The sequence below is a fragment of the Spermophilus citellus genome (assembly GCF_964194105.1).
Source record: "Spermophilus citellus genome assembly, chromosome: 1".
Lineage (NCBI taxonomy): Eukaryota > Metazoa > Chordata > Mammalia > Rodentia > Sciuridae > Spermophilus > Spermophilus citellus.
Window position 1 is genome coordinate 228,176,488 of NC_138182.1, and position 19,756 is coordinate 228,196,243.

General features: G+C 39.5%; 1 long non-coding RNA gene across 1 annotated transcript in view; it reads left to right on the forward strand.

Moving 5' to 3' along the window:
- LOC308656986 overlaps positions 1-17,676 on the forward strand; it is a 34,883-nt gene extending 17,207 nt beyond the window's left edge. The window contains exons 2-3 of the long non-coding RNA XR_014023822.1: positions 15,644-15,767; positions 17,196-17,676. This is a non-coding gene — a long non-coding RNA (uncharacterized lncRNA). The remainder of the gene's footprint in view (positions 1-15,643; positions 15,768-17,195) is intronic.
- The last annotated feature ends 2,080 nt before the right edge of the window (positions 17,677-19,756 follow it).

Sequence of the window (19,756 nt, forward strand, 5' to 3'; positions counted from 1 at the left end):
TTTCTGCACGCTTCAACTAGAAATAGTTCCTGTGGTTTGCAACCACTGATCCTGACTAGACCTATCTCCATCAAGTTTTTTCATTGAATGGTGAGGATTTGAGGACTGAGCTCTGCTCATGGCATCTTATTAAGAGGGAGTAAAGTAGGAGAGCTTCATGATTGAGGCTTGAAGGACTTTACTTATCCAGCTGCTGGTAGTGGGGAACAAGAAAGGAGGTCATTTAAAGCCAGCAGGAGGTGGTGGTCTATGTTAAATCACCCATGTGACTTTGCTACAGCTCCCATACCCCCAACTTAAAAGCAGGTACTGACAAGCATCCTGTGGATTTATTTTTCCACTGCTGCCCTCCCTCTCTTTCTGGATCTCCTTTGCAGCCAAAAGTCCGGTCCCACAGCTGGATGAAATAAAATGATTATATTGGGAGACCTTAAAATTAGCATGGTTCAATATGTCTTAAAGTTGGGGCCATTCCCTGGGTAGAGAATGGAGGTTTTCTCACTTTCTCTGCTGCAGCTGCTGGGGATAAAGTCAGGAGCTGTCTACTCCAAGGACTCCCCAGCCCCAGACCAAACTTTCCTCCCCACACCCTTCCAAATCCATTCACTGCTACACTTGCCATGTACCACAGTGAAAGACAAACCCCCTCCATCAATGGCACATTATCATGTGGCTTTCCATTTTTCTTAATCACCTTATTCCTTTGCTCTTCCAAAGTTGAGGATAAATTATTTAACAAGTCCCCAGGGTTGACTTTATGAGAACTTAAAGCCAGTGCCCATCTGCTATAGGTTAGGGTGAGCCAAACGCTGAAAGTTAATCCTTCTTGTTCCACTCTGGAAAACACCCAGCCCAGCACACACACACGTGTGCACACGTGAGCAATCACAAACCCACACACCCGACAATAGCACCTTCCAAACCACATGGCCCAAACAGTAAAACATCAAGGCTTGAATCACCATGCTCAGGCCAATAAAAACTTTGTTCTGTGGTCTCCTACAGTAGAGCTTGTGCTGCCTGAGTGGCCCCCACGTGCCTGCCTAGGATGGAAACACAGCCATGCCTTGTAGAAATAGGTTCCATGTAAACATTTAAACATTCAGATGCACCTATACTTTTTTGATACATGCATTGAATGTGTGTAATATTAGAGATGGAAGGAAATGTCTTCCAAATGCACACCTGTATCATAATATCTAATTTTATAATTCATGTGTTTCACCACGTTTCTTTTAAGAGAGCAGAGATCAGCTAATGAGATACTTTTCAATCTTTTACAGTAGAAGTGGGTTTGAAATCTGTCTCAGGCACATTCATATGAGAACAAACTTTCTAAGCCAGATCTCAATCTCTTTAGCTGTAAGGTGGCGGTGCAAAATACTACCTATTTATACTAGTGTGAAACCTAAATGAAACAGTAAATTAAGCCTTAGCCCAGAGTCTGTCAGATGATAAATGCTGTTATAGGCTAGGGAATGGTAGTCATCATTGTTGTTATTAATATTATTCAACTCAAATGAATTTTATTTTGAAGGAGTTTGTCAACAAAGCTGCATTGATGAATGAGTAATGAATTTACTCTTGCTATCTTTTAATTTTCAGAAACATTAATATCATCACTCCATCAGAGGCATCCATGTTTGTATCTCCAATAAAAGCTAAAGAGTTTTTCTAATTAAATTTAACCCAAGCAGTCTTATTGTCAGTGGCTTAAAAACAATGGAATTTTTAAAAGATGTGAGATATAATGATTTATAGCAAACTCAATGCATTTTTTCTGAAAAGGAAACAGATATCCAGAGAAGACACTTTGCCTCAGGACACAAAGAAGAAGCAAGAACCCAGGTCTCCAACCCTGAGGCCTACTTCAGTTTCTTTGAACCTGTTTCCAAGTGAGAACCTATGGCCTACTGACTACTGGCCAGTAGAGTTTACAGGTTCATGATCTAATTTAGGAACTGTGGTAGAAACCTATTGGATGTGTGCCCAGCAAACTCACCCTAATGCCACCCAGCCTCTGGTGGGAACTGCTTGTTTGGAGGCTGTGAATCAACTCCTGGCCACAAGTCCATGGCAGCCACCAGATCCTGGTTGGCCCAGTAGGAATTGCTCTTAGGAATATGGAATGAAGGAAAGAGAGAAAGAGTCTTTTCCAGGTGGACAGACACCATTATTGCTCATGTTTTCATTAGTGTTGTCTGGGGATGCAGAGAAAGTCAGGGTGTGAAAACGGAGAAGAGAGCAGACCCATTATGAAGAAAGGCAAGAAGAATTGGATTCCCTATGGTTTTTGTCTCAGTTTATTTGAGATCCGCTGTGAAGTTACCAGGAGTACAATTGTCTGATTCCCTGTCTGACTTCCTGTCCACCTCAGCTGCTGTGACACTTCCCCTGCAAGATGTCTAAGGCTCTGTATCAGATCCCAATGCCGCAGTCTAGCTGGGCAAAATAACGGGGTGGGGGGGTGACAAGGAACTTGTGAAGGTTGATACAGCGGGAGCCGCTTTATTGCGGGACAGAGAAGTATATATAGACCCAACTAATTACACACAGCTGAACTTAATTAACATAAACTAGATACAGCAGTCAATCAATAAGGAATCCTTATCATCTTAATGATTACACACAGCTTAACTTAATTGACATAATCTAGACACAGCAATCAGTCATTAAGGAATCTCTATCATCTTAACAGCTAGCTGGTGTTACTTCTCAAACCACTCCTCTTGGCAAAGTGCCAGGCGCCATCTTGACTTGTCTGTGGCTCTCAACATTCCCAACAGCCTTGTTCTTCACTTTTCATTTCTACTACCATTGCCTTGAAGGTGGCTTGGGCTTTCCAAATCTCACATGCTACCCTCAGGTAGGTTACACTTTGCTTCCACTTGGCAGCTGTGGCTCAGCACCTGCAGAACACAAGATGAATGACTGAGAGGCGGCCCCAGTAGAGTGAGTGACAGACTTCACAGAACACACAGAGCATGCTCCCAGCCAGGAGCAGGCAAAGTCTGTGCTGGGGATTCTGCCAGTAGTAGAGCTTACTCAAACAGAGGGAAATCATATATATTAACCATTACTAAACTGAATTATTAAGTATAAATATGTGTTTGTGCATACAATTTTTTTTGGGGGGTGGATACTAGGGATTGAACTCAAGGGCACTCAACCACTAAGTCACATTCCCCACCGGAGTTTGTATTTTATTAGAGACGGGGTCTTACTGAGTTGCTTAGTGCCTTGCTTTTGTTGAGGTTGGCTTTGAACTCGTGATTCTCCTCCTTCAGCCTCCCAAGCCGCTGGTGTGCATATACATTTTTTATTTGCACAAAGTAATGTATACAGAATGGTTTCATTGTAGTGGGTTCATATATACATAAAAATGTAAATTGATCAATTTCACTCCCCGAAATGTTTTAAGAAAAATGTTTCAGAGGCAAATATTTTAACAAATCAGCTGTGTCACATTTAGGGGAATGTCTTTATTTGTAGCCCCAAACAAGTTTATTTATTCAGGAGCTTAGCAAGTTTTTTAAAAGCTATGAGGAATATTTGGGCTTTCACTCAGCAAAGATTTCTTGTTCACCTATTATGAGATATTTAGCAGCATACAAAATGAATTCCTGGTCATTGTGGAGACTCTATGCAGCAGGCCCCCTAACAGCTCTTATGGCAGCAGAACAGTAGCCCTGGAAAATAGTAAGAAAGCTGATGTCTATGCAGCACTTTTTATCCTGAAGGATTGTGCTCATGTGGCTTTCACACATTTGTTCATGTGTTTGACCAAAAGATAATCTCCATAAGTGAACAGACTGTGTCTTTATCATTCCATCTCCAGCACCTGACCCAGAATTGGTCTCAGTAAATACTTTTTGATTAAATAAATAAAACAAATTATCCCCCCATAAGATCTGTGTGTTAGCATGTCCATTTAACAGATGGCAAATTGAGGAAGAGAGAGGTTAAATAATTTGACCCAAATCACATAGCAAGAAGAGCCAAGGTTCAAACCCAGATTGCTTTTCAATATACCAAGATATTGCTTTGGTGTGTATCAGTTGGACTAAGGTTTTCTTGGAGTTCAGGTCACTCTTTACTATAAGTTGTGCCTGTAGGGACAAACCACAGCACTTTCATGCTATTCTGTACCAACAGGAGAATGTGATCTCTGATAGGTGTTAACTACATGTCACTCACATACCCCAGACATCACCAGCCCAGTCAGCAGCTACTGATATTAATAACCCCAACCCCTAGTTTTGCCTTTCTTTGCAGGCTCTGCAGCATCTCTCTCCTTAAATAATGCCAACTATATTCTGTTTATCCCACCTACACCACACATCCACAAAACTTCTAGACATTTTCAAAGATCAGTTTACATAGCTCTCAAACCTATCCAAGAGTCAGCCACCAACCACCATGGGATATCTGTAGCTCTTCTGCCACAGTTTTGCTTTGCCAACTTTACTGTGAGACGCTGCTGAGGACAGGCACTGTTACGGCTCTCAGAGGTGATTTCTGGGAGAATAAGGATGATGGCTGTCAGTTCTCCCAAAGCACCTATTCCTGCGGGCTCCAGATGGAACTGATCTTGGTGAAAAGAATGGCCCCAAAGCCAATGTCCCTTATCTGCCCCTGAAGCAGCGCTCCCGTGTCCTCAGGCTCACATTGTTCTTCTTTATGTCAAACCAAAATGAACGCTCCCTCTCTATGTGCCCAGATCCAGACAGAGGAAGCCTGGTGGAGGGAAGAGGCTCCTACGCAAGTTCAGGCAGTGCAGTGCAGAAAGCATGGCATTCTTCTGAAAATCCAAGAGCCTCTGATCTCTGATACATTGAACCTAAAATAACTAAATATTAGGGTTTTGCTAGATGACAGATACTCTTGGATTCTTACCTTAATAAGTATTATGAAAACACCAGAATTGAAGCATTGAAGCATATTACAAATACACTCACACAGACCCCTTACAACTGAGGAAATCCACTCACTAGCACGCTGTGTGTGTGTATGAGTGTGTGTGTGTACGAGAAAGGGGGGGGGGGAGAGAGAGAGAGAGAGAGAGAGAGAGAGAGAGAGAATGAAAACTGTCCATTTTTAAAAACTTAACTGTGAGGCAGACACAGCCTACAGACTCCTGAAGGAGCCACATCTGAGAGGCACTAGAAAGTACCCACTGACTATTCTCAGTAGCCTGAGAGTCATTTAGGTCAGTATGATCTACAGCTCAAAGTCCATACAATGTCATTCCTGAGCCTATTTCTTAATCTAGACAAGAAGCGGTCAGACTTGAGGTCCTGTTGGTCCTCATCCAGTTGTGGCCCTCCGAGACTCCTATTGAAGTTGGTAGGCCAGGGTCTCAAAAGTTGTGGGGCAAAAGAAAATGCCTCAGGGAGAAAAATGCCAAGAAAGGAGGTTTATTAGGTGGTAATAAGTTTACAATACAGCCCAGGACCTCGCTGTGGTCTGGCTCTACAAGGGTGGCACTGTAATTAGAAGGAATTTTAAAGGGAACATTCCCAGCCAGGAATAATATAATTTCAGTCTTTTATCCAATCTTCTTAGTGCCTATGCACATGAATTTATTAAACCCTACAGACTCCCAGAATATGTCGCAAAGTATCGTTGTATCTCTCAGGCAATCAAAGGAGCTGCAGCTATAGAGAGTGTTACCTCCGGGCTCCCAGAGTTACCCACCAGCTCAGGGGTCCTCCAGGGGTGGTCCTGGCTTCTCTGGTGGTCTGCAGTGGGTTTCCAGGGGTGTGTGGGTTGGCTCCCGGAGTAGTCATGCTTCGTCAATAGCACTGTCTCTGCTTATGCTCCAGAAGTGACTTGTAATTTACTTGTGCTATGCCTTCTGATAGTTTGCCAGATTTTTAAATACCATTCTTCTCTCCTTGTAACATTGTGCATGCCCACTCTGGTCCTCATTTTTTATGATGCTAACTCATTGAAGGTGTTGCCTGGCCTGAATGTTTTCTGGTTCTGACCAAGTAACACTTTACTTGAAAGTGGTAGATTCCCTGGTTCATCCTGGCTTCGGGTTAACATGATAACTTGCAGTGCTGCATTTTGGGGTATCTCACTGAGCATGGGAGATTTCAGATGTGTTAGGACAGAAGTCGTTTCCTGTTGCCATAGTAATATTTTTTTCATCCAAAAGAAAGTGTTGATTGTCAAGATATTATCTAGACTGTACTTCTTTCTGGTCTAGTAAAACTCCAAGAAAGGAAACCATGAAAAGTAGAGAAATTATTTGTAGGTCAAGGTTTGTTACTAACATCAAGGTTTTATTTTAGTGGAGAGAAAGGAAAAGAATATCCACAGGCCCACCCGAATAGCTTCCTAATGTGTGTGTGTGTGTGTGTATATATATATATATATATATATATATATATATATTTTTTTTTTTTTTTTTTGTTATTGGATGTTATTTCAAAGGCTCTTGAATGTACATACAGAATCATTTTTTTTTAGTAGTAACAGTTTGCAAGATTTCACATTTTTAAATCAGCTCAATTTTTCAATAAATAAACATTACATCACAACCTGAGATCCCTGGAAACTTTTAAACATTTTTGTTGTTGTTTGAAAACAAAATTTCCCATCTGGCCTGCCAAGCCTGGTGCCAAATTTTGACCTCACACAATTTCAAATGGATGAACTATTATGTTCAAGAAAGTAAGAAAACTCAGGCTTCTGATGGGATGGCTTGATAGCCCTTTCTTTATGATTTGCTGCTAAAATGACAGGATAGATCTGCTCTGTGACTATGAACTCAGAGTCCTGTTACAGATCATCTTTCTAGAGAAGAAAATTGGTTTTACTTCACTCTTCATCAGTTAGTTATCAGGCAGGGTCCAAATGTCTGGTCTTTTCCATTTTTATTATCTGTGCCGGTAAGTGCTCCCCTCAAAGCCTAGAAGTGAGACTCAAACTAAGAATAGTGACTTGGCCCTTCAAATTAGTCTTCCTTGATTATTTCTTGCTTCCATTTTCTCTTTGCAAAAAAAAAAAAAAAATAGCCACAATGACCACAGCAAAATCCAAATGTGTCATGGCTCAAGTGTGATTAGATTCATTATTTCTTGCTTATATAATGTCTAAAGCATATTCTCAGTGGGCAGTCTGCTCTGTTTCGATGTGTGATACAGGGGCTCAGCATCCTTCCACCTGTGACTCTGCCATCCATTTCATGGAGCCCATCTGTATGGACTCAGTATGAGAAGACTGCGTGGCAAATCATGGGGGGAGGATTTTAAGGTTGGGCATGGAACATCACATATCACTTCAGCTCACATTTCCTTAGTCAGAAGATCAAACTGAACCATGAGGAAGTCTGGGAAATGCAGCCCAACCTTGCATCAGGGGGCAGAGGAAATGAACCCTGACCTGGTCTCTGTCCACCCACCTCCCCGCCTCCAGCAGTTCTAGCTGTACTCAAGTATATACTTGAGGTTGTGATGTTCTGAACCCCATTCCACCCCAGTGTTATAAAGGCCCCACCACAGGTACTACAGTAGAATCATATCTACCCTTAGTCCTGATCCTGTCTCTGGAGGAATGAATGGGTGAATTTCAGCCAGAAGAGGAATATTGTAGACATATTTTATGAATCTTGGACTCCTTCTTGTGGGAACAGGCTGTGAGGCAGAGCAGATGTCGCTGTTAAGGTCATCTTTTGCAAAATTAAAGGATTCTTGTCTTTTTTAATTATAAAAATCATATGTGTTCACTGTTAAAATTCAGAAATATGTTGAAAATAAAAATCACCCCTAATCCCTTTTCCTGAGAGATGCTAACATTTTTCTTGTTTGTGTACTCTGATAATTCTTATGTGCATATCATTTAAATTAATTTGTGTCTGCAAAACAGATCATACTGTAAAGCATATACTGTTTTGCAGTCTGCTTTTTCATTTAACAAGATAGGCTATAAACATCAATCCATGTAAATAAGTATACATCTCCATCATAATTTTTGGCTACATATTATTTGATTATATGTACATGTGTGAGAATAACTATAAAATACATTTAGCATAGCTGAACGAATAGAGACTTGTTGTCATTAAGACCTGAGATTATATCTGTTTCATTTATCAGTTTATCCCCACCATGAGAGATGCTCAACAGTGCTCTGATGACCAGGAGTGGTGGCACATAACTGTAATCCCAGTGACTTGGGAGCCTGAGGCAGGAGGATTGCAAGTTCAGCAATTGCCTTAGCAATTTAGCAAGTCTCTAAGCAAATTAATGAGAAGAGTCTCAAAATAAATACAATTAAATAAAATAAAAAGGGCTAGGGACATGGATCAGTGGATAAGTGCCTCTAGGTTCAATCCCTAGTACAGGAAAAAAAAAAATGTACTCTGATGATGAAGTAGGCGTCTGCAAAATTGGGAATGCTCTCATATTTTGGTGTACAGGCAAATCAGATGGGGATCTGGTGAAAACATGGGTCATGACACAGAAAGTCTAGGTGGGCACTGAGATCCTAACACATTTCTAGGAGATGCTTATGCTAATATGCACAGAGTAACAAGGATCTGGACCAGTGGGTATCAATTTGGGGAGGTTTTGTGCCCCAGAAGACCATTTGGCAATGTTTAGAGACATTTTTGGTCATTATTACTGTGTGTGAGGGGTGCGGGTTTCGCTGGCATCTAGAGAATACACACACACACATACACATCCATACATTCAGGGGGAGAGAGAGACACACAGAGTGAGAGTGAGGGGGAGAGAGAGAGGAAGTTTCCTATTAGTTCTGTTTCTCTTGAGAACCCTGACTAATACAATAGACATCCTGTCCTATCTATGAAGCCACCTGGCTCTGTTCCTTGGTGTTTATCCTGGAGCTGAGCTTGAGTCCCTGTAGCTGCATAAGTCAGGAGCCCTTACAAATATGACATTAGCTAGAAAATATTTGCTCAGCAAATTGACAATGTAAATAAGATTAGAGTAAGATAAGGAGTGAGCTCAAATATTAAAATAGTGAGGACAAACTGTGTTCAAGCATCTTTTTTTTATATATACTTTTTTAGTAATTGTTTTTTACAGGGCTGAGGACCGAACCCAGGGCCTTACGCATGCTAGGCAAGCGCTCTGCCACTGAGCTAAATCCCCAACCCCAAAATCTGTTGGAGTTCAGCAGATCTTTTTTTTTTTTTTTTTTTTTTTAAAGAGAGAGTGAGAGAGGAGAGAGAGAGACAAGCATCTTAAAATCATCCATTAATAAGTAATTTAAAAATTAATTGTAAATGCGATCTATCAGGTCATGATAGGATTTGTTGATATAGATACAAAGTGTAGATGTATGCTTATGTAAATGTAGCTGATATAAGAAAGCAGCTGCTTTTCAGCTGTTTTCTAATTCACAGGTTTTATTTATACATCCAGTATCTTCAACATACCAGATTATAGACTTGAATGAAATGATGTGAATACTAATTCCCATATTTTGGAAACTCCAAGCCCCCAATTGTTCATATAGTACCTTGGGTGTCCCCCACATATATATGGAATTTCCCAAAGTAACCTGCATTCATTTGAGAGTCAACTTGGCGACATTGTCTCTGCTAACCTTGTTCAGCCTCCTGGGACCTCTGCAGCCCAGGCCCCATCACTGCCCTGACCTCAACCACTTTGCCTTGGCCTCTGCTGTTCACAGCTGCAGTCCCCTGCAGTCTCTGCCTCCCTAAGCCACATTCCTGCCTTTGACCTGGACCCTCTCCAGTGGTCTCTGCCTGGCCAGGGTTCAGCTGGTGCATCCTGGCCACCAGTGCTATCAGTCACTGCAGCACCCTGACAGCTTCACAGTCTCTTGTAAATTAGAAAGAAAAACATTCACTCCCTCTGTGTAACCTTCAGATGGGGGATCCCTCAGCAGGCTTCCTTGGGCCTTGGATTATTACCAGGTTTATTGCAACACCTGCCAGTTTACACACCCAGCTCCTGTTCTTCAAGGAGTAGACAAATACCACCAGGACATCAAGGATGGGGAGGATTCCATGCCCAGATACCATGCTGGGTTCCAGAAATACCAGTGCCACTCTGAATTGCAGGCAAACTCTCCCTGTTGCTGGGTCTGACTGTCAGATTCATATTTGTTTATTATTTATTGGGTTGCGGGGAGGGTACTGGGATCTGAACCCAGGAGCATTTACCACTGTTTTCCTGTTGTTTATTTTGAGACAGAGTCTTACTAACTTGCTGAGGCTGACCTTGAACTTGTGATCCTCCTGCCTCAGCTTCCAGAGTCACTGAGATGACAGGAGTGTGCCACTGAACCTAGAAAATTTACCATATGGTAATTTTACCTATGGTAAAATTTTACCTATGGTAAAATCTTTCTTGAGGAACCCATCCTCTGTCCCCTCCTCACACATCCAGCAGTGGCTCACTGTCCAAAGGCTCACACACATTTAAATCCTATTGAGGACTTAGTTCAGGCAGCATCTCACCCGCCATGCTAATCCATTGCCACCAATAGATTTGGGGTTAAGGGAGGAGTGGAATGGAGGGTACAATAGGGCTCATCTCACAATAAAACACATTTTTAATAATCTAGTATTTTAGCCTAACCAAGACCCTTGCTAGATATGAATTCATTTTATCACTTTCTTCTATTAGTCTACACTAGGGAGGTTAAACACTCTAGGAGTTAACTCTACTTATAAATCTCTAATATAGGAGCACTCACAGAGGAAACCCAAGTGTATAGGAATAATATTTTGTAAACTTAAGTTGTATATTTTCTATCAGGTAGTGGAGATACTTTTTTTTACACTGAAAATGATGAAAAATGATAAACACTTGCATAAATATTACTATTAAATTCAAATTATTCCAAATGCTAAGGGTGAGTAATGCAATATATAAAATAACACAATATATCCCTGTTTTTCCCAAAAGCTCTTAATTTCAAGTTTAATCCAATTTCCCAAATCTTTATTTTGAAAGCTATGGAAAACTACCTAGTGGAATACTAAACAATTATATGTTAAAATCTGAGTACCAACTTTCCAGCAGCCATACCTTCAAAAAGCTTTACTTACAGTGCTTAGGGAGATAGGGAAAGAATACCCAGATTTTGTCTTTTTGTTTGGTTTTGTCACACTTATTTTATTTTGCTTTTTCTTTTAGATATACATGACCAGAGAATGTATTGGCATATCATACATGGAGTAGAGCTTATTCTAATTAGAATACTATTCTTGTGGTTATACATAATGCAGAGTTTTATGTACTTATGTATTCAAATACAAGGCTAGAAAAATTGTGTCCAGTTAATTCTACTGTCCTTCCTATTCCCCTCCTCACTAATTTCCCTTCATTTCCCTTTGTCTAATTCATTCTATTTTTCCCCTCCCACCCTCCCTTCTTGTGGGTTAGCATCCAAATACAGAGAGAATATTCGGCCTTCAGTTTTTTGGGACTGGCTTATTTCACTTAGCATGATAATCTCCAGTTCCATTCCTTTTCCAGCAAATGCCATAATTACATTCTTCTTTATAGCTGAGTAATATTCCATCATGTGTGTATATGTGTGTGTGTGTGTGTGTGTGTGTGTGTGTGTGTATATATATATATATATATTCATATTCTTTATCCATTCATCTGTTGAAGGACACCTAGGTTGGTTCATAACTTGGATATTGTTAACTGAGCTGCTATATACATTCATGGGGATGCATCACTGTAGCATGCTGATTTTAAATCCTTTGAGTATAGACCAAGGAGTTGGATAACTGGATCAAATGGTGGTTCCATTCCAAGTTCTCTGGGGAATCTCCATACTGTTTTCCATAGTGGTTACACCAATTTGTAGTCCCACCAGCAATGTATGAGAGAACCTTTCTCCCCACATTCTTGCCAACAATTATTGTTACTTGTATTCTTGATAATTGCCATTCTTACTGGAGTGAGGTGGAACTCAGTGTAGATTTAATTTGCATTTCTCTAATAGCTAGAGATGTTGAACATTTTTCATATAGTTTTTGACCATTCACATTTCTTCTTCTGTGAAGTGTCTGTTTAGTTTCTTTGCCCATTTATTGATTGAGTTATTTGTTGTTTTGGTGTCAAGTTTTTTGAATTCTTTATATATCCTGAAGATTAATGCTCTGAGATGCAGATGGTAAAGATTTTCTCCCGTTCTGTAGGCTCTCTGTTCACATTCTTGAATTTTTCCTTTGCAGTGAAGAAGCTTTTTAGTTTGATACCCTCCCATTTATTGATTTTTGATACTGGGAATGTAACCCAGAGGCACTTAACCACTGAGCCACATCCATGGTCCTTTTTAATATTTTATTTAGGGCCTCACTAAGTTGCTGAGGCTGGCTTTTAACTTGTAATCCTCCTGCCTTAGCCTCCTGAGGTGCTGGGATTACAGGCATGACCCTGTGCTTGGCCTCATTTATTGATTCTTGATTTTACTTCTTGCATTTTAGGGTCTTACTGAGGAAGTCAGTTCCAAAGCCAACATGATGGAGAGTTAGGCCTACTTTTTATTCTAGTAAGCAGAGTGTCTCTGGTCTAATGCCTAGGTCTTTGATCCACTTTTAGTTGAGTTTTATGCAGGGTGAAAGATAGGGGTTCAATTTTATTCTATTGCATGTGGATTTCTAGTTTTCCCAGCACCATTTGTTGAAAAGGCTATCTTTTCTCCAATATATGTTTGTGGCTCCTTTATTTAGTATGTATTTGTGTGGATTTGTCTCTGTGTCTTCTATCCATACCATTGGTCTTCATATCTGTTTTATTGCCAATACCATGCTGTTTTGGTTACTACAATTCTGTAATATAATTTAAGTTCTGGTATTGTGATGCCTCCTGTTTCACTTTTCTCGCTGAAGATTGCTTTGGCTATTCTGGGCCTCTTATTTTTCCAAATAAATTTCATGATTGCTTTTTCTATTTCTATGAAGAGTATCACTGGAATTTTAATAGGAATTGCATTAAATATGTATAGAGTTTTTGGTATCATGGCCATTTTGACAATATTAATTCTGCCTATCTAAGAACATGGGAGATCGTTGTATTTTCTGACGTCTTCTTCAATTACTTTCTTTAGTGTTCTGTAGTTTTCATTGTAGAAGTCCTTCACCTCTTTTGTTAGATTGATTCCAAAGTATTTTATTTTATTTTCCTTTGTTTGAGACTATTGTGAAGGGGATAGTTTTTCTGATTTCTCTTTCAGTTGAAAGGTCACTGGTGATAAGGATGTAATTCACTTATCGGTGTTGATTTTATACCCTGTTATTTTGCTGAATTTATTTATGAGTTCTAGAAGTATTTTTGTAGAGTTATTTAGGTCTTCTAAGTATAGAATTATGTACTTGGCAAATAGGGATATTTTGAGCTCATCTTTTCTCATTCTTATCCCTTTAATTTCTTTTGTCTAATTGCTCTGGCTAAGGTTTTAAGGACCATGTTGAATAGGAGTGGTAAAAGAGGGCATCCTGTCTTGTTCCAGTTTTCAGGGGGAATGCTTTCAATTTTTCTCAATTTAGAATGATGTTGGCCTTGGGTTTAACATGTATAGCTTTTACAATGTTGGGATATGTTTCTACTATCCCTAGTTTTTCTAGTGTTTTGAGCTTGAGTGGATGATGAATTTTGCCAAATGCTTTTTCTGCATCTATTGAGAAGATCATATGACTCTTGTCTTTAAGTCTATTGATGTGATGAATTACGTTTATTGATTTCCATATGTTGAACCAACCTTGCATTCCTGTAATGAACCCCACTTGATCATGCTGTACTATCTTTTAAATATGGTTTTATATTAAACTTGCCTGTATTTTATTGAAAATTTTTGTATCTATGTCCATCAGGGATATTGGTCTGAAATTTCCCTTCCTTGATGTGTCAAGGCTTAATCTTATCATATTGTTTCAACTATCAGTCCTACAATAATGGTGCTCAAATCTGTCTGTTGAGCCATGGTCTCTGCTGAACCTTGGGTGTGCAACTTTCCAGGCCACACCTAGCAGCTCTCCCAATTTTGTCTAAAGCTCAATATCTAAAATCAGATACACCATTCCCTTTTCCCTGAACCAGGTGTGCCTCCAGATTTGTCCATTTCAACCAATTATTCCATGTTGTAATTTTCTATTTTAAATTTCATTCACTGTAAGAAACTTGGTAAATTATAATTATAGAACTGAGAGGCTTTAAAGAAAATTCTATTCCCTAACACAAAGGTACAAGTGTTTCCATTCTTCTTATTTATTTTTTGAGGATAAGTACAAATGAGTGATAGGAGATTATGGTGATTGCAGGAAGAAATGTGAAGCAAGGAGGATACTGTATTTGTTGGCTGAGATGGTGAGTGGACAGGATTCCAGCATAGATGCCATTTGAGACCAATTAGTGAGGCAGAGCCATTTCTCTGACATTCCCAATATTCCTGGGGAGCAGGATCTGGTACTCTCCTGCATGTGAAGCAGCATCTCCACCAGCATAGCCACATGAAGATGGTGTCACCAAGCACAGCTGCTGCCATGTCTGCCTTGGAGCTTTGCTCACAAACTGGCTTAGGCCTGGCACAGCTGCTGGCCAGGCCCTAACACATTCTGTTCAAGTCTCTGGGTACATTCTGTGCTTTCTGGCCTTTTTCAGGCCATGCTTTGCTTCTCCCACCCATTTTCCTTGGAGTGGGAGGCTACAGCTGCTGCTCACAGTCTGTTCTCCATGGTCTTTTCCACACCAATGTCAAGAGTGAGAATGTGAACTGGCAGCTGACACTGACTGATCTTTGTCTTTGGTTGAACAGAACACATTAGCAGGGACCTAAACCATCCCAGCCAAGAGCACAGACTCCACAGCCAGGCTGTCAGGGTTCATATCCTATCCCTACCATTTTACAAGTTATGTGATGTTGGGCCAAGTATTTAGCCTCTCTGTGCCTCAGTTTCCTAATAATAGTAATTATCTCATAGTAATAGTAATTATTTTAGGGATTAATAATAATAGTAATTATCTTAGGGCTACTAGATAATCTTAGGACATCTAGGAAGTCTCTTGGAAGCCACTAAAAAGTTCCTTCACATCATTCCCAAATCTAATTCTTGTTGCCAGAAGGGGAGTAAGGATGGCTTGTTCTCTTCTGCCATCTCAATCTGACATCAGCGCTTTATTGGCTAAATCTGGCTAAATTAAATGTAGTTTCTAGGCACACATAGGGTTTTATGGGAATTAAATGATATAATATAATATATGTAAAGAATTAAATAGTGATTCCCCTATAAAATATTCTAGTTGCTACAGTTTTTATTACTGAAAAGGTATTAACTGCACAATGATCCCTACCACAACTGAAATGCTATCGTTTCTAAAAGAGGTATTATTAACAATAAAAATGATAGTTACTTCTTAGCTAATTGTAACATAAGAAAGTACATTCACCATTGCACTAAATCTTGCACAATAGACGAAATAGAAGTTTTTGGTTATATCCAACACATACATTTTACTAACTTGCCTAATAATTAGAATTTTTAAGCGGTAGAGTCAAAACTTAATGGCTTTGCCTATAACTAAATCAGGTAGTTTTCCTACTATATTAAGCTGCCTCAAATTTGTATTTATTTGTTCAATCAATATCTTTTTTAAATGCTGACTTGGTACTGGAACAGGTGAAATGAAATAGGGTGTGGTAAAGAAACAACTATCAAGAAAAAGACTCATAGCAGGCAAGCTGATTTACACCATTCAGCCAAGAGTTTTCTCTGCATGCATATGAAATTCAAGTGTCATAAGGTAAGTAATCGTTTGTATCCACTCACTATTTAGAGAAATTTTTTTAAAGAAAGCCACCTCCTAAATCAGCCAGGATTTATTCAGAAAATCAGAAAATCATTAGAAATATTTTAGCAGGAAGGGATCTAATGCAGGAAATTACTGGCCTATTAGAAGAGCTGGGAATGTAAAAGTTCTGTGACTGAGGATATAATGAAAGGATTATCTAGTAGTCCTAAGAAAGGGACATTTTAGGGCTACTAGATAATCTTAGGACATCTAGGAAGTCTCTTGGAAGCCACAAAGTACACTCACATCATTCCCAAGTCTATGTCTTGCTGCCAGAAGGGGAGTAAGGATGACTTGTTCTCTTCTGCCATCTCAATCTGACATCAGTGCTTTTTATTGGCTAAATCTGAATGAGATGGGGAGAGGAGGGCTCTACCAGCAAAGGAGTCTGGGAGATGTAGTTTCTAGACACACAGCTCTGTGCCACAGAATAATAAGCTTAGAAGGGCAAGGGCATTGCTGAGCACTATGTAGAACCACTCTTACTAATGCCTGATGATGGGACAATTCTTTTCCTTGGGTCCAGGAGGCCAAACAGCTTAGTAGAGAGAGGTGTCACTATTGTTTAATTCCATCCAAGTAAAAGAACTGAATATTTTCCCTTTGTCACCACCTGAATGGTATCGGAATTCCCACAGAGGTATTCCTTTCATAATACCACTGCCGCATATTGGGTCTGTTCAAAGGAGGATGTCCATCCGAATCCTGGTTTGGAACTTGGAAAGTCACTTGTGTGAGGTAATGAATATATGGATGATTTCAAGGAACAAAGAAAAGCCCTTACACTAGGCATGGCTCACATGGCTCCTCATCATTGGTAGTGAGTTCTATTCCCTTGAATGGTGATTTAGAAAGAATCACCTGATTCTCTTGCAGTTCATGATTTCTCTTTTGTTGGGGGTGTGGGGTGGGGTACCAGGGATTGAACTCAAGGGCACTAGAACACTGAGCCACGTCCCCAGCACTATTTTGTATTTTACTTAGAGACAAGGTCTCACTGAATTGCTTAGCGCCTTGCTTTTGCTGAGGCTGGCTTTGAACTCTTAATCCTTAAGCCTTCTGAGCCTCTGGGATCACAGGCATGTGCCACTGTCCCTGGTCCATGCTGATTTCTCTTCAGACAAATCTTTCCTTCCTACATTTGCTGCTGTCTGATCTCTGAATCTTTAGGTAGGTGTGCCCAATCTGTCTTCCCTTCTCCATGCCCCCCTTCCAAGCTAGGCCAAAATAAGCCCCTAGGAGAAGGGTACCATTCGTCAGGGTCTCCCTTCCAGTTCAAAGGTAACATAGCACCCAATTTTCTTTTGTTCTCAAAAGCTTTTCCTCTCTTGCCAAAACCTGGCTCTAACAACAACAACAACAAAAAATGTTGTCTTTCAGAACGACTGTTTTGGTATGGACTGCAAGAGCTTACTTTGGAAGACAAAAACTGCACATCAAGTATTTCTCTGAAGAGAGATTTCTGGAAACAGATACACACACACACACAGTCACTTGATTTATGGCGGAGGAACAATTCAATAAGGAAAGGATGATCTTTTCATATGATGTTGGAGCAATTAGCTAGCTATATGAAAAAGTAATTAATCTTGATGCCCTACCTCACACAATACTAAATATCAATGCAGGATGGACTAGCCTAAATTAGGAAATAAATTCATGAGTATTCTAAAAAGAACATGGAAGACAATCTTCAGAACCTTGGGAAAGGCAACAATTTTTAAAAATCAGGACACAAAAAGGAATAATCATAAAAGAAAATGCTAATAAACTAAATTTCTTTAAAATTAAGAACATATGTTCATCAAAAGGAGCCAATAGGAGAGTAAAAAGACAAGCCACAAACTGGAAGAAGATTTTTTTCAATAAATATGTCTGACAAAATATTAACATCCATGATATATAAGGAACTTCTATGAATCAATAAAAAAAAGAAAAAATTCACTTAGATGGACTTGAACTGTCATTACATGTAAGAGAACATATAAAGGGCTAATAGCTATATGAAAAAGTATTCAACATCATTAGTTATCAGGGTAATATAGATTAAAATCACAATAAAATAACACTTCACATTTTCTAAAACACTGAAATCTTAAAAATTGGACAAAACCAAGTGTTGGCAATATTCTAAGCCAACAAAACTCTGATTTTAGGCTGATAGGGTGTAAAATGGTAGAGTCACATTGGAAAAATGCTTTGAAACATCAATATAGCTGAACAGAAATTGTTTTTCTAGATATATGCCTAAGAGAAACAAGTGTTTATATCCACAGAAGCTTTACTCATCATAGTCAGAAACTGGAAATAATGCAAATATTCATTACTAATACAAAAGATAAATATATTGTGATATATTTATACAAAGGATATTACATATCAGTTTTTTAAAAGTATGAACTACTACTTTACCAAACAATATATGTAAATCATAGAAACATTGAGTTGAGTGAAAAAAAATCCTGTCTGATTGTATTTCTGTGAGGTTCAGGAGCAAATGACTCTATACTGATAGAAGTTATCCTTGAGAGTGGCTGGGTGTTAACCAGGAAGGAACCAAGGGGAACTTTTGGAATTTGTGGGAATGTTTATATCTTGATTTGGGCGGTTGTTAGTGGGCATATACGTTTGCAAAAAAAAATCTGTTGAATCATATACTTGAGATTAGTGCATTTACTCTAGGCATGTTTTTTGACAAAACACATGCTGCTTAATGATGGGAGTAAGTTCTGAGAAGTGCATCATGAGGTGACTCTGTTACTGCCAAGTCTCATAAAATTCACTTATACAAGGCCCAATGATTCAGCTACCTGCTTAATGTAACCAAGAGAGAAGATGAACAGGATATGTCTGAGGCTACATCCTCATCAAACAGCATGCTATATTATAGTCAGCCTTTTTATATAAGCAAAAGGAATACACTCTAAAGTAACCAAAAAAGTATGATGTAGTAAATGCATAGGCCAATATATATATCAAGTACCAAGTACTGAGGCTAATGTTATGTGCTATGTTTTTATCTGATTGGCATGAAGTAGCTTGTTTATACCAGCATCACCATAAACATGTGAGTACAGCATTGCGCTGTGGCATCAGGTGGCTAAAACATCACTAGGTGATAGGAATCTTTCAGCTCCACTGTAGTCTTCTGGGATCACCATCAACCTTGTTATGTTAGGACCATATTTGGAAAAATTAAAAAATAAACATCAAATTCATTCTCTTTTTTCTTCTAACAAATTTAATTCTTCTTCAAGAAACATTCACCTCTGATTGCCACACACAAATGAGTCTCAGAAGAAAAAGCTTACATTTGCTTTTTCTTCAAACATATATAGAGAGACACACACAGTACATACCAGGGTAGGTGAAGGAAAGACAGAGAAGACTCAACCCTAGTCAGGCTGCCCTGGATAGCGCCAGTGCTGAGCAGAGTACTTTATACACTGTTATGATTTAGGTAAAAGTGTAACCCAAAAGCTCACATGTAAGACAATGCAAGAAAGTTTAGAGATGAATGATTTGAGTTATGAGAGCCTTAACCTAATCAGTGCATCAGACCCCCATAGGGGTTAACTGGGTGATAACTGTAGGCAGGTAGGGTGTGGCTGCAGGTGTGGTCCCTGGGGACTTGCCTTTGGGTTTTATATTCTGTCCCTTGTAGACAATCTCTCTCTCTCTCTCTCTCTCTCTCTCTCTCTCTCTCTCTCTCTCTCTCTCTCTCTCTCTCTCTTCTCTCTCTCTCTCCTTTCAGGTGGTCATGTCCTGAGCTGCTTTCCATCTCCATGCTCTTCCTTCCTTATGTTCTGCCTCAGGGCCCAGAGCAATGGAGCCTGCTCTCTATGGACTGAGACCTCTGAAACCATGAGCATCATATAAACTTTTCCTCCTTGTCAGGTCTTTTGGTCACAGAAGAAAAAACAAACAAACAAGCAAAAACA